Below are 23948 nucleotides of genomic sequence, written 5' to 3' on the forward strand. Positions count from 1 at the left end.
TAAATTAATTAGATTTGGTTCTAAAATGTAAAATCACAGATACAGGGGTGTAGGTTGTAGAATCACAGATAGTGATTCTGAACTATAGATAGTAATGTGACATTATTTCTAGTATGGTTGTCACCTTAATCTTTAGAAGTCGGAATGAAAATGATCCTTGCTAATCAATAATACATTTGAAAACTTCTATGGTATCTAAAATCATAAAAAGAAAATGGTAGAACTTCCTAATTGCAATTTTTAACCTTCCTCTTGTTTATTGTGTCATTGAGAAAATCTTACTTCCCTGTTTTATGCTTATTGATAGTGTGGTTTCAGCATGAATTTCTCCTGTATTCAGAGTAAACAATATGTAAGTTGGCATTAATCAAAGAACAGAACAGATTAATTCAGTTTTCTCATGCAGGTCCTGAACTCTGATTGTGCTGCTACCCACACATATTCATCCTCATTTCACTGCATGTGTCTCAGTATACTCCCTGAGGATTGAAATTTCAATCAAATACCAATACATGTATTCAGAGAGAAGTGCTGTCTAAACTACTTCTCTAAACAATACATCAGACTTAAAAAAACCCGCAAAATATAATAGAATCATCCCTACCTCTTTAAGGCTTTTTCCATCCAGAGATCTCAAAGTGCTTCAGAAAGGAGGTTTAGTATTATTGTTCTCATAAAGATGAGAAACTGAGCTGCAGCTTCTCTTTCTTGTCAGCAATGGCAGGGGAGTGGGACCTTTGATTTAGCATCTGAGACCGTTCCAGAATTCCAGGCACCCCTGACCATGCTGTTCCTCTTCTCCCTGCAACAGAGGTATGTAGCTTTCTTGGACTATTACTTATATATAAATGTAGTTCACTTCATATGTGTTCCTGTATTTTATACATTGATTTCCACCCTATTCCCTGCCTCCCTGCAGTCCCTTTGGGCTTTTTGCTTATCCTCCCTCTTCTCCTGTTTTTAACATTTTTCTCAGCAACAATGAAACCTGAAAGTGAAGAATAGTACCTGAATTGATTAAACTGATGCCTAAGAAGGACTACTAGGGAAGACTGAGCTCTAAAAGAGTATGACAGAGAATTGCTTGGAGGAATAAAACACCAGACAAGTTAAGTGACAGGTTGCAACTTTATCATTGATGGTTTAATAGAGAGGGCTAACATTTTACCTATTTCACCAGGCAATGAAATAGGGAAGAAGGTGATCACAGGTTAATTTTCCAGGAGATCCAGCTCAATTGCTGAGAGCCTAACCTTAACGCAAGGGAGAGAGTGAACAGATGAGGAATGCTTCAACCTCTTTGAGACGCAAGACTCTTCTCCTTAGTTCTGCAAATAATTCAAGGCCTTGCTGTGCTTTGGTCATAACTCCTTCTTATCTGTCAAATCTTGCCCTGGATACTAGCCTCTAGGGCACACTAGTAAGAATGGGAACGTACAGATTTGCAGCCAGAAGTATAGCACAAAAGCCTGGGGAGATGAGAGGGAAGGCACCCCTGTGTCTGAAATATCTAGGTGGCTCATCATGACCTTCAGTTGCTTCGAGGTACCTTTCTATGTGCACAGACACTGAATTAGGTTCTGAGTAGTCTCCTGCTTCATCCAGTGTGATCCCTAAGTTTATCAGCCTAATAGAGGACCCTCCTTCTTATCCACAATCTACTAAACATCCAGATTCTCCTTTAACTTCTGGAAGGTCTGCAACAAATGAATGCATTGCTGTGATGTTGTGTGCTCCAAGAAGACAAAGTGAACTGACTATCTAAACCTTGTGTCCATAACCTGGCATCATGCTGAAGGTGACTGAGCACCATTTGGAACAATTTATGGTTATAGCTTTATCAAAATAATAACTACAGAGTCCCAATAAATTTATAATGTAATGTTTCTAGGATGCAGAATCTAGCTGTATGTCATACTTCACTAGCAGGGCACCTGCTCTTCAATTCCTGACCTGATTTTGAAACATCAGCTGAGCACATCATAGAATCATAGGGCTGGAAGGGACCCAGAAGGATCAGCGGGTCCATCCCCCTGCATGAGCTCGAAAGACATCTGGGGTCAGGTGACCCCAGCCAGGTGACCATCCAGTCTTCTCTTGAAGACCTCTAAGGTAGATGATTGCATCACCTCTGGGGGGAGCTTGTTCCATAGTCTGGACACCCTAGTTGTAAAGAACTTTTTCCTAATGTTCAGCCTAAAACTATCTTCCAGGAGTTTGTGGCTGTTGTTTCTAGTTTTCCCCCAGGGTGCCTTGGTGAACCGTTGTTCACCAAGCCCCTGATGTATGCCTCTGATATAGCGGTAAGCCATAATCAGGTCCCTTCTCAGCCTTATTTTCTTTAGGCTGAAGAGTCTGAGATCCCTCAGCCTCTCCTCATATGGAGCCACTCATATGTCATACAAGTCCCTGATCATACAGGTGACTCTTCTCTGGACCCTCTCAAGCTTTAGCACATCCTTGTTGAAGTGCAGTGCCCAAAACTGGACACAATACTCCAGCGTGGCCGCACCAATGTTGAGTAAAGTGGGAGAATCACTTCTCTGGTTTTAGTGGAGATGCATCAATTGATGCATGCCAGGGTTTTATTGGCCCTAGCGGCTACTGCATCATATTGCCAACTCATATTCATGCTGGGGTCTATTGTTACCCCCAGATCCCTTTTATTTGTAGTGCTGGTCAGGTTAGTGATGGCCAGCCTGTAGGTGTGCTGGAGGTTCTTCCTTTCCAGATGCAGCACTTTGCATTTCTCTATGTTGAACCTCATCTGGTTCTGTTCTACCCAACATGCTAGCCTATCTAGGTCTGCTTGTATCTGCAGCCTATTTGTGGGTGTGTCCACACAACCCCATATCAGGGGTCAGCATTATTCTGTATTGAGCTCCATGTTTTGTAGGTGAGATGTTGCATGAGTCCAAGTTTTTCCACAATTTTCTCAGTCTCTACCCCAACAGTGGACACCCATAGACTTTTTTTTTTTTCCCCAGAGGACCTGATACCCAGCTCAGCTGCCTCTCCTGCTAAGTATTGCCCTAGACCAGGGGTGTCCAACTCACTTTGTGTCCTGGACTAGATGTGGACTGTAAGGCTTCTTGCAGGCTGGATCCAGCCTGAGGTATCAGAAAGTGGTGGTGGCAGACATTGCTCCAGCTTAAAACATGTGGCAGTTGTTTGAGCTCTGGCTATAGAATGGGGCACATGGCAGGCCCGGGTGTCTAAGGAAGTAGCGCCATGGCAGTAGAAACAGGCTAAGTGGCCAAAGTATGACCAGAGCTGTTTCAGCTCTTATTTGTCCTGCTGCCAATACCCATGTCAACCTGATTCTCCAGTATTCTGTGCCAAAATTCTGTGGATTCTGTGGCAGGCTATACCTCTGGCTACACTCTCAACTTCTGGTGGCATGTCAGTAGTCCAGCAGGCTAGATAGAGCAGCCTCATGGGTCACATTTGACACAACTGCCTTAGACTATGTGCTCCAAAAGTCTAAGGCCTTTTTCTCGGCTCACACAGGCTTCCTTTCACCTTAGTGAGGAGTTAAAATCTTTCTGGAATAATTATCCTGTCAGATTGGGTTACTTCCAAAATTGGTAGACCTGCTCTGACTTGCATAGAAAGAGCAACATTGAGCAGAAAACCTGCCTCCTTAGGTTGCTCTAATAATAGCAAAGTCCCAGCACAATTAATGTGGCTTTTTTGTTTTTGTTTTCCCTCTAACCTTGCCGTAAGTCAACCTCAACCTACCTGCTCAGTAGCTGGAAATTTTGAATATGTAGCCATTGGTAATGATTTACAAAAACAATTAGGTCCATACACAGCCAAGAACTGTCAGTTGCAATGTTAGTTATAGTACATAACAGTTTTATTAAACACCTACTTGAATCTATTCCTAATCTAAAGATATTAGTAATGTTGTTTTCTCTGTAAATTTTACTTTTTGGTACACTGAGAGAGAAGATTTTTCAAGTCATCCTGATATAAATAATATGTGAAAATCATGCCCTTTTCAGATCATATTTGTCTTGTCAAAATACCTCATTGATTTTTATCACTGATTTAACCCAAAAGTATGAATCACAGGACCCTGGCACAGGTTACACTTATGGCATGATTAACCAGTTAATCATGATTAACCAGTTCATCTTAAGTTGCTACCCAGCCATGTGTTAATGCAATTAATGGATTAAAAACAAGGACTAAGCCCAAAGTTATTACACAAAAAATATGTAATAACTTTGTAGCTGGTTCCTATCACATCACACCATTAATCTGCTGATGGGGCTCCCAGCTGCAAAGGCACACCATCAGCCATGATCCTGGGCTCCTTAGGCACTGACAGTGAGGTGTGATGAGATCTGATGCCCAATCCCCATGCATATATGGCATAAAACGCTATTGTGGGGATCATGCATCAGATCCCATCGTGCCTTTATTTGTATGCATGCCAGGGGCCTCAGTTACAGAAAAATAATAGTAACAGATTATCTAAACATTACCATGGACATTTTGGTGAGACCAACAGCACGGACAGTTTAGTAGCTACGGGTGTGTACACACATACTAAGTTGACTTGAAAATAAAGAGGCTTAACTAAGTTGCCTGAACTTAGTCTACTTAAGCCATGTCAGACCATACACACATACAGCTCCTTGACATGGTGGCAGCCATCTTGTCAGCTAAGTTGACTTAACTAATGGAGCAACTAATGCAGCTCCTAACTAATGCACCTTGGAGGTGTATTATCTTGAGCCACATTTAAGTCAACTCTGCTCCACATGCACGTGTACATTCTGACAATTAAGTCAACTTATAAAAGTTAAGTTGGCTTAACTGTCAGAGAGTTAGTAGGTGTGTGTGTATGTATCCCTAAAGCTCTAAAATTCCAGAAAGATTTTTCCATTTTCACCAAGGAATTTTACAGTACATTAAATTCCCATATTTAGGCATTATGTGCTGAGCCAGTACAGCAACTAGGAAGTAAAAAAAATCCCTGATCATATCTAGCCTTAGAAACAATGATGCAAGATCAAAGGAATTTATCGTTTTTGATTACTGTTGAATTTGTTGAAGTTATGGTGTGGCATAGATAAGAATATATTTTTCATGTTGTTTCTTTACAAAACATCATAAATACAGCTGAAAGAAAAGCTTAAGTACAGCTGTGACCATTTAAAAGCCAACACTGTGGTATCTAAGAAATTACTCCATTTTCTTGCACTCAAAATAGCAGGCAGATACAGTATCTAAGAGGGAATAATATACGTTAGCAAAATATTGGCTTTTTAATGGTGTAATATAATGTTTTTATTGTTTTGTTTTGTTTTGTTTTGTTTTTTAACTGGCCTCTCCTGCAAATAATGATACACTGGCATAACTGTTAGAGTTGGTTAGGCCTTTTCTGTCAGAATACTACTTTTAAGACAGAAAATGCTCTTGTGACAATTTTGTGGTTGTATTGTTTTTTTGGATGGTCCTTGTTGAAAATGGGATTTTTTCTGTTTTGTTTTGTTTTGTTTTGGATGGTTCTTGCTCAGGTGGGGAAAAAGTTAATGTTGGATTCTAGAGGGGTTGGATGTGGGCTGCCCCATGGCACTGCCCGTTGGATGTTGCTGAAAGGCACCATTTCATAGAATCATAGAATCATAGAAGTAGGGTCGGAAGGGACCTTGTAGATCTTCAGGTCTGACCCCCTGCCTTGGCAGGAAGAAAACTGGGCTCAAATGACCCCAGCCAGGTAGGCATCAAGCTGCTTCTTAAAGACCCCCAGGGTAGGAGCCAGCACCACTTCCCTTGGAAGTTGGTTCCAGTTCCTAGCCGCCCTGACTGTGAAGTAGTTCCTATGGATGTCTAATCTAAACCTACTCTCCAACAGGTAGGCCATTATTCCTTGTTATCCCGGGGGGCGCTAGGGGAAACAAGGTCTCCCCCAACCCCTTCTGGTCCCTCCTAGTGAGTTTATAGACAGTCACCAGGTCCCTCCTCAGCCTTCTCTTGTGAAGGCTGAACAGGTTCAGGTCCCATAGCCTCTCATTGTAGGGTCTGCCCTGCTGTCCCCAGATCATGTGGGTGGCCCTCCTCTGGACCCTCTCAATGTTGTCCACATCCCTCTTGAAGTGGGGTGCCAGGAACTGGACACAGTACTCCAGCTGTGGCCTGACCAGTGTCGTGTACAGGGGGAGGATCACCTCCTTGGACCTACTTGGGATGCACCTGTGGATACACGATAAGTTCCGGTTAGCCCTGCTGACCGTGACCTCGCATTGTTGGCCCATGTTCATCTTGGAGTCAGTGATGACTCCAAGATCCCTTTCTGCCTCCGTGCCCTCAAGAAAGGAGTTTCCCATCTTATAAGTGTGCTGCTGGTTACTACTGCCCAAGTGCAGCACCCTGCACTTGTCAGTATTGAAACGCATCCTGTTTTTGTTAGCCCACCCCTGCAACCTATCCAGGTCTTGCTGCAGTCTTTCCCTCCCTGCTAACATGCCCACCTCACCCCAAATTTTGGTATCATCCTGGGGATTTCCTGGGGATGGTGGCTCTACAAGTCTAAGTAAGGATATATACACAGGGACATTGGGGATTCAGATTTGTGTGTGCCTGCTAGCCTGTGGCTGGCTGGAGTCCATTGACGCCTGTTCACATGAAGCCCCAGAGAATGGAGACAGAGGGAGTTTTCCATTTGGGATGCTGACTAAAAAGGCTAGAATGATGGGGCTGTGGCAACCTGCTGAGGGCCAGCAGAGAAGCTGAGACTTTCAAGGATGAAGGTGAATTTGCCATGGAGATGATAATGATTTCTGCCTGTCAGGGACTGATAGAAGACTAGCTTGATCTGGGAAGCTGCCTGCCACTAGAACCAGCTGGGGATGGAAAACTAAGCAGTGGCCAGGCTTGAGTGAAGTCTTAGGAGTAGGATTTTTGAACTTTTATTTTATGTTCCATCCGCCCCAGGTCTGTTGTAGAGTTTTTGGGGGGTTTTCTTTTCCTAATTATTAAAGTATTTTTTATTTCTGAAATGTGTTTGTCATTCTAATGGGTTATCTCACCTCAAACAAAATGTGTACCCCGAAGGTCCTATCACAGCCCCTTTTTATCAACTTTTTCCATGAGAAAACTTCAAATGATCTCAGGTATTCTATGTTCCACCAGGAAGAATTAAATGATATTTCATTGGCTGCCTGCGAGCAGACAGAAAATGGAATTGAGAAGAGGCTTCTCAGCCAGTAGTAGCAATATGAAAAAACTGGGTTTGTTTTTATCAATATGTTTGTTTGTTTGTTTGTTTGTTTGTTTTCTGGAATTCCCCATCTTGTAAAGAATTTTGTGTTTTCAGCTTTTCATCCTGTATCTGCATGAAAAAAAAAATTAGAAATTAGAAATATTTAATGTTAAATCATTTAAATTTCCCATGAAGAGGCCCTCTTTGCACACCCTGTAACAAAAAAGAGCATGAGGTTCAGTCATGTGGAATGCTCTGAGAAGGTCCACCCTGAGTTATAAATTATACAGTGGGAGTCCTGTTACACATACCTGATTTGCTTAAATGCCTGTGACAGGGGGATTAGTAAATGATGCCTTCACACACTATTACTAATAGTCATGTTTAAATCCATTCTTTGGTCTGTCTATCTCTTTTGTGGCAATTTGTCCTCTGGAATTCCTTGTCATTTGTCACTCACTAAAAGTAGTAGCTCAGTATTGTAGATAGAGAAATTAATTCTTCATGCTTAGGACAAAAGGAAACTTCAATATAATAGGTGCTACAGCAAACTGTAGATCTGTTCAAATTTTTAGCTCTGGCCACTCAACTTATGCTAAAAACTCATCAATAAATACTCTTGTGTGTTGACTCCTACAGAAAATGAGGAGATGAGTGAACACAGAGACTGAACTGTCTGTCATTTATACAGTTAATCATTCTGAGTGAGCTATGATATGATCATTTGTTTTACTTTTTTGGAAAGGTGGGGAGGGCTTAAATTACTGCTAATGGTGGTGTACGTCTTAAAGGGCACACTTACATGAGATGTTTCTTGCAGAGCTGACTGATTAGCTCTGCAGTAAATGCCTCTGCATCTACACATGCACCCGTATTAGGTAATAAACTTTGCTGTTGGATAGTATTTGTATTTGCAGGAGTACTTAAATTTATGGGAAGCTAATAAACTCTGCTGCAGGGTAGTACTTGTAGAAGCAGTACCCTGCAGCACAGGTACTACCCTGCACAGAGTTTATTAGCTTCCTGCACCATCCACAGTAAATATGTGCTGCTGTGCATGAAAATATTTTAAAGTACTATCCTGCTTCAGAGTTTTTTCATTCACAGCAGTGCACATGTAGATGCTGAACCTGCTGGCTAGCCTTGAGCTGAAGTTCCCTCATGCCCCAGCCAACCCCTCTGCACCACACTGAGCCCAGCTACAGCAGCCTCGGGCTGGCAGGCTGAGTCCTAGAGCTCCTAGCCAAACAGGACTGCTCTGACCAAGCTCCACAAGCTGTGCATGAATACACTCCATAGCTGATTGGATTTAATTGCTCCCAAGCGCATGTTCAAGCAGCGTGCCCACAAGCAAAAAACTCTGGAGCAATAAGCTCTGGTACAGGAAGCTAATAAACTTTTGAATTTATTCATGTCAACTAATTGCACATTTAGATGTGCCCAAATGACTTTATTTTCTTATATTTTCAATACAGATCTTTCTCAAGTACTAACATTTGCCTTTTATTGGGAAGAAAAATATCATTATAGTTGTGCTATGTGTTACAATATCCTGCAAATCTTACAATTACTTAACACAATAAGATTTATAGCTCATGATCTTAAAGATGCATTGCATTTCATGGATGCTGCTGAAGTTGGAGAGCACAAAGATGGTAATGTCTTGCAAGATTTGTAAAAGAGAGATAACTGGTTTGCTAACTTTTTATGTCTAAAGTAATGGATCATATTAATCATTCCCAAGCTAGAATAAAGATGTAAAAGGGCTTTTCCCCTAATACATATCAGTTTTATTATTCCATAATGACAGAGCATTTAGTAGAGCAATATTTTATGTATGTATATATGTGTAAAAGAAGAAAAAAATGTCAGAAGAAAGAGAAAAAGTATCTGGAAGCCCTTTTCCCAGCCATATGATTTTTTGTCTGAGAAAGTTATCCCTAGGTCATTTCCACCAGGTTAGGGTTGAAGCAACTATGATGAGGCTTTCATATATTCTACATATAAAAAAACATGATTCTGCTCTGGAGTCAGTCAAAGTTAGTAAGAAAATTAGGAATTATTTTTTGTACTTGATTTAACCCTTTCAACTATAAACCAACATAGAATTTCTAAAATTAAAGTAATCTATTAATTTAAATAATAATGAGCATTCATGAGATTATGAGGAGGTATGGTTACATAGCAGTTAAATGAACATCTGGCTATAACTTCAGAACTGCGAATTTGAAGCCCTGCTCCAAACTCCTGTCACAGGCTACTTCCAGTCAGTCCAGCTGTTCAGGCGTACCTGATCATGAAGGTTGGGGAGTCAAAGCTGGCCAGGTGTGGTGCCTGCCACCTCAATCCTTTGTGCACTATTGGTTACATAAACAGGCATGCCGTATCTACACAAACTCTATGAAGCGTGTCTACATGAGAGACTTTACTGCACAGTTTACTAATCTACTGTGCAGTAAAGTGTCACTGGGTGTGTCTACATATTCATTAATGCGCAGTAGTTATTGATCATTTAGTTTAGTACTTGGTTAATGAAGTACTAACTAAATGCACAGTAACTGTGCACCAGCGTAGGGGTTTTTTTTTTGTGACACTTACTGTGCTGTAGCTAATTAACACTGCACAGTAGCGTATTAGCCCAGTTTTTGATCAGCACACTACTGCACACTGTTATTAAGCTACTGAACAGTAAGCATCTCGCATAGACATGCCCACTATGTAATGCAGCAGCTACTGTACAGTAAAATAGCCTAATGCATGGTTTTCTCTACCTATAAATACAGGTAGATTTACTGAGCAGTAGCTACTGCATACTAATGCATATGTAGACAGCTGACCAGGAGCAAATTGCTTTCAGTCAGCTTAGGCAGCAGGGGGTGGGAGAATTGTTCCCGCCCTTGCATAGCTGCCTACTTGCTTTCCAGCCCCCACTCCAATGTCAGAGCAGGGGCTGAGCAGTTGTCTGCTGCTAGGGCAGGGGATGATGTTCCAGGCTCTGCTCTGATCTTGGAGTGGGGGCTCAGTAGCAGACAGCTGCCTGGGACAGAGATGTGGACCTCCAGAGGTGGGACAGCACCCTACCACCTTCCACAGCCCAGCCCTGAGCCTGGTGCCCCCTGCTAACCTGGGTCTGGCACCCAGGGAAGCCTAGAGCTCCCTCCTGGATGCTGTAGGAAAGCAGAGCAGGGCAGGAGTAAACCTGCACTGAACTGCTCCTGTCGGGAGCACATTTCCTCCCAATAGGCGCACGTGTAGACACGCTCCTGGGGAAAGCTTTCTGTGTGATATTTTACTGTGAAGTAAGCTTTTAGCACATTAATAGCATGTGTAGATGTGCCCACAGTCTGCAGTCCTTTCATGTGGGCAAAATAGCCCCTGTTGTTCTGGGATGAGCTCTGCACATGGAAAGCTGGGGCCCTGTATCTGGGTTATATATATCAAATCCTTTGGCCTGATTGGCCAGGGGGAGCAGAAATCTCTTCAGGCAGATTGGTTAAGAGAGAGGCTGTTGCATGGCATTCTCTGCCTGGACAAGGCTAAGGTGATGTCATGCTAAGATCAGCTAGACTGGTTTGGAGCAGGGAGAAGCTGCTATGAGGAGGAGGCATTTGACATTGACATGGCAATAAATGATCTAATGTTAGGTGTTCTGTATAACTGATAAGGTCTCTGAATAGAAGGAATGATACTTTCTGGGGCTAGCTAGAGAGCCAGCATAGGCTATGAAATGTTGTGCAGCATGTTATCCCACAATGATCTTCATCCTGAGATCTAATGCTCTCACTTTTAGTAGCTGAAGCCTCTCTGCTGGTTTCATAGCCAATCCCATAGTAGAGTGAACAAACCCTTTCTATTCTAAAAAGCATAAATCAATGTAGCAAGGCTCAAGGCTGTGTGGAAGGAGAGACTTCTGATTAGCTGATAATGGAAAGTTGATTATTAGTCACTGTTACAGTTTGAGTGTTTAGAGCAGCAGTGAGCTAGATAGGACTTCTGTCAAAGGTTACTCCCAGTCAGCCCAGCTGTAAATGGATACCTGACCATTTGGGTTGGGAAGTCAAAGCCAGAGCCAGACAGGACCCTGAGGCTTTAAACCACCTTGACAAACAAAGCATTTAGATAAAGGAACACTATTTCTGCTGGGTCCTCAAAGTGCTGCTTTTCCTGTTGCATCATCTATTCCAAGGATAAGCTAAATATTTTTCATCCAGATGCCAGGTCTGTTTTGATTTTTGGGCAGACATTGAGGCTGGTAAGTAATTGCCCTTGTCCTGGTTTTTAAATGGGGCTTCTTAGCTGTGTACAGCTAGATCTTACTTTCTGAGTTTGCCACTCTTGCACAGCTATTGTCAGGTAGTAGTAATAAGTTACACAAATTTGTAGGATCCTTCTCTGGACCCTGTAACAATGGAGGTTTGGCATATCATGGTTCTACCAGTCACCGTCTCTACACATCTCCCACATCGTACTAAACCCCCTGTGTAAAGATAATTCTCTGGTGTTATCTGTGTCCAGCTTAGTGAAGATCTGCAACATTTAACTCTCAAACTTATCATTCCCCAGATTCAAAGGGCAATTCTCTGGAAAGAGAAGTGAAAATAGGTCATACCCTCCAGGTCAGAGTTTTTGTTAATTTCAGTTGTAGACTAAAGGCTCCAATATCTCTCCTTGTGGTACTGGACAAAATAAGATAACAGTTTTAAAATTCTTTCTTTTAAACTATTTTCTTCACTTATTAGAACAGATCTGATATATATTTCTATGGAAACAGCATAGGAAAGACAGCTGGAAGCAAGTATAAGCTATAAAAATGAGGAAGAAGAGGAGGCTTAAAATAAATTAGTTTGCTTTAAAAATAATAAAGAAAATATACGGAAAATATTGTAAAACATTATTTAGTAATTCAGAATAGAGTTTTCCATATTTAGCTATATCTAATACATAACTAAAGATCATTCCAATCCTTTAAATTAGAGAGTGGTAGAATATCACATGATAATTAGTATTTGCCTATCAGCTACCAAAGTTCTCTTTTAAACTCTCTTGCAACTTTTTGTACTGGTATAATGAAATCAGTTCAGAGAGATGGTATCACCAAAGAGAGACATAGAGGCAGAGAGAGAGAGCAATTCAAATACTGGTTCATTCCTGACTGAAGAGAGGATTCTAACCCTGCAGGCATAATGAAAATACGTATATGACTAAGGGTTGCAGCTACTCTGTCAAAGATACTTGACCAAAATTAATACTCTACAATAATATTTACATTAATAAAAAGAACATCATTACACTGTTATGACATTACAGTTATTAGTTCTATGTATTTTATGCAGTTATAAATTTATTTTTACATAAGGTTTAAAATCCTATTACTTTTTCAAAACAACATTGCAAGAATTTTATCAGAAACAATGTTAACACCTGCTATGCTACATTTGCAAATTTTCATTTTAAACACTATTTTCTGCATATTTATAATTTTCTGAAATATTCAACTTCTAAGCAAAAAGTATTCAATGCCTAAAGGAAATAAAGTAAACACTATTGAAATGCTTTGTATTTAGTAAGGATGTAAAAATATGTTCCAAAGGCATGCCATGCAATAACCATAAATTTATGAGTATGGCTTTTAGTGTTTGGGGCCATGGATTATTGAATGAAAATGACGTTTAAAGATTAGGATTTGGGGGTTTTTTGTTTGTTTGTTTGAGGTATTTTTTTTCAATTTCTGTGCATAGCAAAGTTGTCTGGTTGCTTTAGACTGTGCATACTTTTTAAACAAATGAAAGTAATAATTAAAGTGCAAACAAGAATATTTTTCTATTTGAATGAAAAATTTTAGCTATGAACTACTTATGTTTCTTTAATGGCTTCATACAGATTCTTTCTGAAGGAGGATATACATATCTTAAATGTACTCCAGCCCTATATACCCATCTGCTTTTGTCCACAAGAAATGTCTAGGTCTATTGAAAATCTTAGGATTCCAAAAGACACGTTTATTTGATTGCTTAAAGACTGAATTCACTCTCAACAGCTAATCAATTATTTTATGTCAATTAATCAATTTCTATGATAGATAACTGTCACAACTCAAAGTTGTGATTTTCTGTTTGTGTGTGCTTCGGCAACGCTAAATTATGTTCCCGCTAAATTGCAGCTTCCTTGCACGGTGGAGTTCTCTGCTGCAAAAGAGAACCCTGGTGCAATGGAGAATTTCCCGCCAAATTTGTAGCTTTCTTTGCAGGGTGCATTTCTCTGCTGCAGAGGAGAAATGCTCGTTGCAAAGAGTTCCCGCCATTCGTATTATAATTCGAGCCCCATTATTGGCTAGTTCTAAATTATGCACACGTGGCAGCTAGTGATTGGCTTGCTAGCTGTATAAAAAGCTTGAGTGGTTTCCGCCCAAGTTGGAGGACTCCACAAACGTCAGGGGGAGGAGACTTCACCCTGTGTGAAGATCTCTAAGCGCTGCGGATCCTTACGGACCCAACGCATTTCAAGCAGGCAACAGAGGTCTGATCAGCCTCTAGCCTCTCCCCGTCTCTGAGCGCAATCCTAGACGTATCTCGTTCCTATATACTCAATTTTCGAACCCACGGAGCCTTAACAACTCCGGGGCCTGAGAACCAAACAGAGCCCACGGAGCTTCGACAACTCCGTGGGAAAGAATTGCCGAACCTGCTGAGCCTTAACAACTCCGGGGCCAAAGAACCAAATTTGTCGTAGTCCTCCAACGAGGATTTAAGCGGAGCTGCACCTGGAAACTGTCCAGCCTACACTGTGACCATCTTGGGTGTAAGTAAATAATCTTTCAATCAACCATTATGCCTCTGTGACTAATTCTAGCCCGTGCGTGCCTTGCCGCCGCGCAGTCTCCTACAGCCCCGTGTGCCCGGGCTGCTGGCCACAGCCCGCGTGCGCAAAGACGGGCCCGGCTCACCCCCGGCCCGCACAATAACTAAAATAATTTGAGTTATTTGCTTCAGTAACAGTATTATGGAGGCAGAATATCAAATATTCCATATTTTACTATAGCCAAAAAGCCCACAGAATAAATATCTTAGCACTTGGGAAAATGTTTTTATTGTTTCTGGTAAGACTTTGAATACATTCTATTCATTTAACTTTTATGAAGGACACAGCTATTTACTCTGCTAATGAGGCATCCCTGCTAACTCTAAAGCAACTATAAAAGAAAGATGCAAACAAAGAAGAGTAAGAATTTCTTCCTGGACTTGGGGCTCAGCAAATGTGAATCCAGAACAATGACCCACATCAGCAAGTTAGGCACTGATAGTACAGACATTCAAAAAGCCCAAGGAGGAATTGATCTAAGTCATGCAGTTTTCTTTTAGCAGTGTAATTTAGATGAGTAGCAAACAAAACACACATTCTCCTTTTGGCATGTGTGTGGAGATGGGTGGGGGGACAATCTTAGACTGGATTCCTCCATTTTTAAACCAGTCTGTGTGTGCTGAACTTCTGATCTGTTATCGGTATAGACCAGTTTTGTGTGCCAAACTTCTGTTTTGTTATGTGTATAGACTAGTTTTTGGCCATTTACACTGGTAAATATGATGTCTATACCTGCAAGGCTTCCTATGCCTTTAAGATGGCAGTCCAAGGTTCCTCCCAAAGACAATCCCCGTTGCCTATATGCTCAGCAGAGACGGGCCTTGAGCTGGCAAACAGGAATGCTAGATAAAAGGGCAAAGCTGAATTTCTGTTCTTGATTGGAAAGTAGTCATATGATTCAGAGGGGAGATGCCTATATTAATCAGACTGTTCTAATTGACAACAGCATTGAGCCCAGTAGAAAGCACAACGCCCCTGTTCACTCCTGCACTCTTACACCTTTTCCCTGTGATGACAGCACTTGCCCAGGAAGTCAGAAACCCGGGTGCAGGCCCAACTGACTGAAGGAATTCAAATGACAGAGAGTGCCTTAAGCACCAGGCTGTGGGCTATATGGTATAGCCCCTCTCCACCCACCACCTCAGTAAAAATGGTCCCTTAGATAGCCAAGAGGGTAAGATTTATGAAACCAGAAGAAACTCTAGAGGATACCATGTGATGCTGTAGTCTAGTTGTTGCATTTCTTAGAAGGGAGGAATCCTGACTTATGGCCTGTGCTGATAGTCTTTCTTCTGTTTCTTTCTTTTAAAAAAACAGTTGTCTAATATAAAATATATGTAAATTATCTAAAGAGTCAGCAAGAGGAGTTGTGACTGCTCTGAGAGGGAGCTGACCTGTGTTCTAGTTCCTGTGAGAACTGTTTAGGGCTACTGCTCTCAGAAGTGGAAGTTGTGGGGTGGAAAGAGATTATATTGGACTAAAGCTCAGGTCTCCAGCTTGTTGAAAGTGCTCATATCCATGAACTATGTAAATACAGCATCCTTGCCTAGGTTTTTATATTTTGCTCTGTGTGCACTCTCAGTGTTAAAAAGTCAGTAGGTGTTATCTGATTTTACTCAAAGAGTAGAAGACTTAAGGTAGAATTTAGGTTTCCCCAACATGTATATGGATGGTAGGGCTTGGGCAGGAGTGAGGATCTTAGGTGGCTGTTCTGGGTTATTTTTTTGAGTATGTTCAGTAGCTCAAGTCCAGGTGTAACACCCATACATACTTGTGTTATGTATGGCAGAGTGTCTGCCTTTGGTTTCTGTGTGTTCTGTGGTTTTTTTTCCCCTATATTTACCCCCCACCCACACCTTTTGTCCTCTGGCCTGTTGCTTTAAGGAGAAAACATGCAGTCCTTTCATGTGGGCAAAATAGCTCCTATTGTTCTGGGATGAGCTCTGCACATGGAAAGCTGGGGCCCTGTATCTGGGTAATATATATCAAATCCTTTGGCCTGATTGGCCAGGGGGAGCAGAAATTTCTTCAGGCAGATTGGTTAAGAGAGAGGCTGATGCATGGCATTCTCTGCCTGGACAAGGCTAAGGTGGTAACATGCTAAGATCAGCTAGACTGGTTTGGAGCAGGGAGAAGCTGCTATGAGATGCTCAGTAGAGAAGTCCCATCCAAGGGGAGGGGGAGTCTGCAGTTAGAGAAAGGGAAAACTCAGGTATAAAACAGAGAGAAAAAAAACTGTCCCAGTGACTGGGAACTCCTCTCTCCTTCTGAGGTTTTAAGGGATTAATACTACAAAGAAAGTATTGATTCCTTGGGTTGGCTGGCCAGGAATTACACCTGGCAGCTTTTAAAAAGGGTTGAAACCTGGGAGTTCCTGCCAGTTTTGGGCCGGGGTTGAGATCTATAACCTTCTGCTCCCAATGGAGCTCTGTAACTTCAACTACCTGTAGCCCAGGCTTACCCCTTTGCTCCTTTTGACAGTCCATTTCTCCAGCCAAGTTGTGTAGCCAGTAACCAACCTGCTCCCTTTTGAATTTGTCCTGCAGTTTCTGTTTCAGCAGGCTGTATAATCCATCCCAGAAATTTTGGGTATGTGTATGCCGGCTGGGGCCACAGTCATCCCTTCACACAGCCCCTCCATGCAAAGATCTCCAGAAGTGGTGAGGGGCCTCTTGCACCACAACCAAACTGCCAAGCAGAAGCAACTTCCCAATGTGTGGTGAACCCCAATCATAAGACAACTCTGGTGTGGACCCTGGAACTAACCCTTGAGGGAGCTCCAAGTTCCATGCTGGCCTGGACTGGGGTGAAGTCTCTCTAAAGGGGTTCAACCTATGAACTATAGTTGTAGAAATAGTGTTTATATTGTATTTAACATTTCATTCTGTTTGTGTTTTGGTAGTCAATTTGTATTTGTTGGTTTATACTGCTTGTGAGAACAGGGATTTGTCTGTGTGGGGTCCCCTAGTCAAATGCAGTATTCCCAAATTTCTGGGTTCAGGCTTGAGCTGCTGGTATAACTCATCGGGTAACCCAGCCCTTCTTACTGCCAACCTGTGCCTGGAAGAAGTGTTACATAGGCACTGAGGGATTTTTTTTTTTTTCAGACCAAAATAAAGGGTGCCTGTAGATGTGTCAGGCGGTTGCTCTGACATGCTGTAATTAATCGAGTCTGATGCAGCATGCTAATTTTGTGCTCCAGCCAGCCTCCACATCTCGTGTATCAGCATCCTCATGCTTCAAAATGGCAGTGGGAGCGCTTTAACTAAAGCTCGTTCAATTTTTTGAAGCATGGGGATGCTGATACACGAGACGCTGTGGGTGCTTTAATTAGAGAGGCTGCCCCCTCGCCCCATTTTCCCTTGTAGCATGTGTAAAAACACCAAAAGGTATGTAATAAATCTAGGTGTTTTATGGTTGTATGGCCACAGACCAGGGCCTATTTGGATTGCTCATTATAAGTAAATTTCACCAAAGTCCTATTTAAGTATTTGTTGATTAAGGCTCTTAATCTCTCTGGGCCTCAGTTTACACTTGTAAAATAGGAATATTAATAATTGCCTAACTAATTGTAAGTAACAATACATATGACATGCACTGAAAAATACCTACTGCTCCAGGAAGGAACAACTGAATGGACCTATTATTCAGGGAAAAATTACCCTTTAAGTAACAATATCTTATCTTTGGCACAAAAAACCCACAACAACTACTGTTACAGTAAAAGGGGATCCACTTTCAGACATCAAGTTAGAAATGTTACAGTAGACTAACAGGTTAACAGAAAAAAAGCTTCTATGAAATTCTGCTGAATGCAGTCTGTAACAAAGACATGTCTATTTAGCAAGAAGAGCTGAAGGACCTAAATAAAATTCAGCTACACCATTCATTACAATCCCCTTCATTTCTTGTCACTACAAAAATAAGTGAACATCAATTTACCTGGTGCCTTTAACAGTCCCTACCAATTGTTACTGCTTAACTATAATAATATTCAAATTACTGAACATTTTTTTGTGCTGCAAACTATCAGTTTTCCACACAAGTACTTGTAGACCACTGCTTGATGCTGTTTTTGTTTTTTTTTTTTGGGGGGGGGGGGGAGGGGATCATCACTTTCTTATGATTAACAGCTATATAACCTTTACTATTTGGACTTTAAAGCATATCTTGATACAGAATGTGTGGCTGTTGAATTAAAGAACTATCACATAAAATAAAAAGAAGAAAATTATGTTGGACTCAAACTGTTAAACTTATGCACACTCCTAAATTAGATATTTTTGGATATTTATATTGTGTAACACGTGCAAAATTCCATCCCATTTTATATAGAATGTTTTCTTTATTAAATTCATAATTATTTGTATTTACCATATTTCCATATTTTTATACTTAAGTAGAAGTATGACTATTAAAGCACATCTTAGTATAATAAAGCAGGCATGAACACATTCATAAATCAGTTGAATATTAATAAGTGATCAGTTCACAGTAATATCATGGCCTACATTTTGAAAATGTTCATGTACAGCCCGTTGTTTCATTAATTCTATGGTGCACATGTGTACGTCTTCAAAAGGTGCAAACCTGTATGAAAATTCAGGCTGATATGGCTACATGGATGCTTCAAGTAGAAAGAAGTAATGCCCTGATGCAGGATAGCATACATAGTCAGGGAAGCCACTCAAGCAATGTTCTTAAATTCCAGTGAGGTCAATGCAATTTACAAACATGAATAAAATTATTCTCAAGTTTAAAAGCTTTTCTGAATCACAGCCCCAGAACCTGGTCAAACTCCACTGAAAGTGAAATCTTTTCTTTGACTTCTGTAGGGATTTTATCCAACCTGAATAGCTAATCAATTTGATAACCCCTACATTGGTTAACAATTTAGAACTTGATTCTAATGACAAATATAGATCTACAATAATACAAAATAATAATAATGTTTTATTACATATTTACTTTATACACTTTTATTTTTTCAGGTGCATTTTACATTCATATTTTGGCATTAGGATTTTAAAAAGTTGCATAAGCTTACTTTGGCATTCTATCTTAGTCCACCAGACAAAGCCTAATAGAGAAAGGGCCACGTGTGTGAAGAGAATGGAATTTATTTTGCCATCACAGAGCTTAGTTGTACTGTATCATCTAAAGGGAGTAGTTCATAGAGAAGGTGGAGCCTTTTGGAATGCATCTTCAGCATGCTCAGTCCAGACAAAATGGAAATATTGGTTGTGTCTCATACGGCCGAAGCCGACTTGAGGAGGATCGCTGATTACTCGGCCGTCAGGCGGGCTGGTGGATGGAGAGGCGGGACACAGCATATTGGTTGCAAAATAACTTTTACTTTAACTTTACTTACACCGCTGATGGTCGCAACGCAGGTGGTAAGGTTGCTTACGTAGTTACAGGTAACAAGTTGCTTGCGTGGTTACAGGTAACTGACGACCAACACGAGCCGGCGAGTTTGTAGACAGTAACGAGCATGCAGGATGAAAGATACATCGGGAACAGGCGGTGACGGGGAGATGTTGGAGGATGGCCAGTCTGCCAGGTTTTCTCTACCGCGTGGCAAAGTTCTCTGTACTCTACCACGTGCTCAGAGCTCTCCGACATGGGCAGAAGCTGCACGGATTTTTATACATTTAGAGTAGCCAATAACAGACTGCCAGGTGGGAATAGCTAATGAGGTAGAACGTACCAAATTTGCAGTTATTCAGGGCAGTTCTATTGTGACAGGGGCACTCAACTCATTTGGTTATGACAGGTTGTAGGGGGGAGAAACATATGAAAAAAATGCAAATATGCCAAGGAAATGTAGGGCATAGGGTGTCATTCTGTTCTTTCCCAGTCATCTAGGTAACCATTTTTGGATGTCTTCAGGACATTGTTTGTACTTACATGTCCAAGGGCATTCTTTTCCTGGATGTGTAGCACAACACATGTGAGTGACTACATACATGCCCCTATAGGAAGCAACAAAATGAGGGCCCACTGATCTTTCCCCCTAAAGGGCTAAAGGCTCGGATACTAACCTGGGAGACTGGAGGTCATGGTTTCTGACCCCCAGTGGGGTGTTGAAGCTGGGTCTCTCTCACTTCCCAGGACAGCAAGCTAAACACTGCACTACAAGTCAGAAATATGCAGATCTTTTTCTGGTGCTTCTTTTCAAGCTTTTAGCCATTCAGGGGAGATCTGTAGGAGGTAAGGTCAGGAGGATAGGAGAAAAACAGAAGTGTGGGACTCAGTGCTTCTGGCCAATAAAGAAGGGTTCCTTGTCCTCATTGTGGCAGAAGTTCTCCTTTTTTGTGCCCTCCCTCCACTTCTTCCATGCACTATATTAGTGGCTTGCTTCAAAAGGAAAGCTGAAGAAAGGAGTGAGTATGTAATCTGCCTTGGGGTGGGTAGAGTGTTGTGCTCTAACCACTCCCCCTGGCTTGATCTAAGACCAAACATGATTTTAGTTCAAGCCCCCAGGATTTTCAGCATAAGCACTGTTGCTGAGACATGGGACAAAGGAGGATGGACAAACTTAGCTACCCTTAAATTAAGTACTAAGTATGATAGTCACAGGTCCTAAGTGACTCCTTTTTCAGGTATCTACATATTCCAAAGTATGCATATCTGAGCTATGACCACTAGGCCTGTGCAAAGCAGCTATTATTCAATTCGGATTTGGATTCAGATTTGGCTGATTTGTGGGACAGTGATTTCATTCAGAGATTTGAATCACTGTCCCAAATCTATTTAGCCAAATCTGATTCAGAGATTTGGCCACCGCTGAATCACCAAATCTCTGAATCAAACAGGCCCGGTCCCCCACCTGCTCTCCCAGCCCCATCAATGGCTGCCCCGGCTGGCCCTAGCTTCCTGGCTTTAAAAAAAAACAACAACCCCGCACTCACTAGCTACTGCCAGGTATGGGGGGGGATCTCCACTGCCCCCCACTGCATGGAGGGCTCTGTCATGAGCCCCCAACCCCCGCCCGCTCTCCCAACTCCAGCATCCTGGCTTTTTAAAAAGAAAAGAAAAAAAAGCCCCATACTCACTGGCTCCTGCCAGGTGGGGGGGGCGATCCCCACTGCCCTCCACTTCCCCCAACTGCCCCCCACTGCATGGGAGGTTCTGCCATGATCCCCCAGAGGTCCTGATCGCAGCTGCAGCAGCCAATGAGGGTTTTTTTCCTTTTTTTTTTATAAAGAACCTGGAGCTGGGGCCACATGGGACAGCTATCAATGGGGCTCAGAGAGTGGGTGGGGGATAGGGGCTTGTGGCAGAGCCCCCCCTGCAGCACAGGATGATGGGGATCACCCCACCACCTGGCAGGAGCCAGTGAGTGGGGTTTTTGTTTTTTGTTTGTTTTTAAAGAACTGGGAGCTGGGGCCAGGCAGCCATGGGGGGGGGGGCTGGGAGAGTGGGTGGATTCAGGGGTCACTCAGGGGGGCTGGGGAAATAACCAGGGGGTGGGTCCTGGTGGGGGTCCTCCCATGGCCCCCTTCCCCCTCTTCCAGACCCCCCATACACTTACCGGCATGGAGTCCAGGTCCAGCTCCCTGCAGCAGTGAGCAGGGACTGCCTGAATCTCCAAAACTCTCCAAATCTTTTCCAAATTGATTTGGAGAGCTTCAAATCAATGTGGACCTTTTTTACTGGTTTCCTGATTCAATTTGAATTCAGAGATTCAGCCACCAAATAAGGCCAAATATCCTCCAAATTGAATCAGCACCCAAAGCTTCACACAGCCCTAATGACTACTAAAGTGCATGCTAAGTTGGTGTGTCTACCTAGTCATATATATTTGTTCAGCCACGTAAAGCCACTTGTCTAGGGGCTTGCATGTGGTGGCAGTGCAAGGTGGTGAATGGCAGCCACCCTATGTAAGCTCCTCCCCATCATGTCCAGCTGGTCAGGCAGTACCTGTGCGGTTTGCAGAGGGGTGCCACTGCCCTTGCCCCCCCCCCCCCCGGGCCCTGCTCCTGGGAGGTGGTGGCATGGGGTGGCAGGCAGCAGTGCTCCATTCCCACCCACCCATGCATACCACCTAGCCCCTTTCCAAGTACCCCCGGGGGTACACTTATCCCCAGTTGACAACCCCTTATGTAGGTTGTTCAACAGGGATGGTTCATGATAAACTAGGGTTTATTTGCAAGCAGTGAAACTCCTAACAGCTGGTTCAAAGGAAAGTTACAGATGCCTTCATATCTTTTACAAGGTGAAGGCTGAAAACTCTCATTCTAGGATCAGGTGAAAGGGCAGGAGCACTGAGGAAGATTTGGGCAACTGATCCAGAGATGGTATGAAGGAAAAGGAAGTTCACCAATGTTGTGCAATCTATTGCTTGGAAAGTTTCCACGTTTTAAAAAATAAGTTTTGCCTAAGTAAATTAGATTCCTGGTGTCTTGTCTTTCTTCCAGCAGTGTCTTAGGCAATTATAATCAGCAATGCTGGAGATCTAGGTAAATCAGTGAAATAATAATTAAAAAAAAAAATAAAGTTTCAAAAAGAAAAGCTTTGATCATGCATTGCTTATAGAAATTCATTTTCAGAATAAAGAACCCAGCCATTCTCCATGGGTTTGAGTTTAAAAGATAGTTTATTCACTAGTAAGAAAGAAAAAATAATGGACTAGCTATTTTATTCAAAGGTACATTAGCTATTGCCCATATCTATAAAATGATTTAGGCTCTTAAAACGAGGCTTAGATGGATTTTAGGTACATATATCCAAGAGTTCGATCTACAACCCCCCATCTCATCTCTTCAGAACCTGAGAGATGATAATCCCCTATTTTTTTTATTAGTAACGCACCCAAGGTCCCTGGAGTTCCCTCCTGCAAATGACCAGAACTACTGCCACCTTGGCAGGATGGTCCATCTTGGTACCAAGCTTACACCTAAACCCTTTTGGATTCTGTAATCTAGGGATCCTTACTCCTAACTTGTCTGAGTATTTATACACCTAACATGTGAACCTCACTTAGGCTGAGTAGGGCATAGAACTCAGGTCTTTCACTTTCTGGGTGAGTATTCTAATCTTTAGACTATTATATAAAATATAGTCACAGCCACAACCACTGCCATCACTTTGTTTCAAAGGAAATGGTGAGTCAGTCCTTTAGATCCCTAAATATAGGTGGGATCTCCAAGATGTCTTATAAAAATATGTATACTCAAGCTCAACTCTGACTCTGGCATTCCCTATTGCTTAGCTACCTGCTCAGTGTATTGCCTGATGCGAACCCTAGTCCTAGGTGTTTATCTGTCCCTATGCATCACAGAAAGACACCTCACTCAGGACTGTGGATTCCATGCCAAGCATCTAAGTCCCAAGGAGCTAAATTCTTTGGTTCATCAGCTTTATTACCAGTGGAAAATTAGCATGTTAGTGGGTAAAGCACTATATAGAATTAGATACATGACATTATTATTTAATATCTAACCTCCAGTCAAATATACTGATCTCAACTTCTCTATTTTGTCAAGCCCAATATTAAATGGCAATTACCCATTTTTGAGAGAGAAATTTTAATCTGATTAATACCAATATTAAACCTCCCACCATCACTTGTCAACACATTTTATAGTCCATCATAGAAGATTTCAGTCTCTTTTGAAGTGGGGATAACTTAACTGATTTGGGAATAACACGTTGCTTCAGGCTTCATATAAAATTCTAAATCAAAGAATATTTTTTTCTTATTTTGTAAACCTGGGTAGAGAAATAAAGTTCCTTTAGTATTGATCCAGTTCTAATTATGTATCATAGTGCTGTTCACTTACAAATCAAAGCCCGAACTGAAATCAATCCAGAAGGGGAAAGGAGACTGATTGCATAGAATTTAATTCCATAATGGAATCATAATTAA

The sequence above is a fragment of the Alligator mississippiensis genome, chromosome 5 (assembly GCF_030867095.1).
Source record: "Alligator mississippiensis isolate rAllMis1 chromosome 5, rAllMis1, whole genome shotgun sequence".
In the NCBI taxonomy this organism is placed as follows: Eukaryota; Metazoa; Chordata; order Crocodylia; family Alligatoridae; genus Alligator; species Alligator mississippiensis.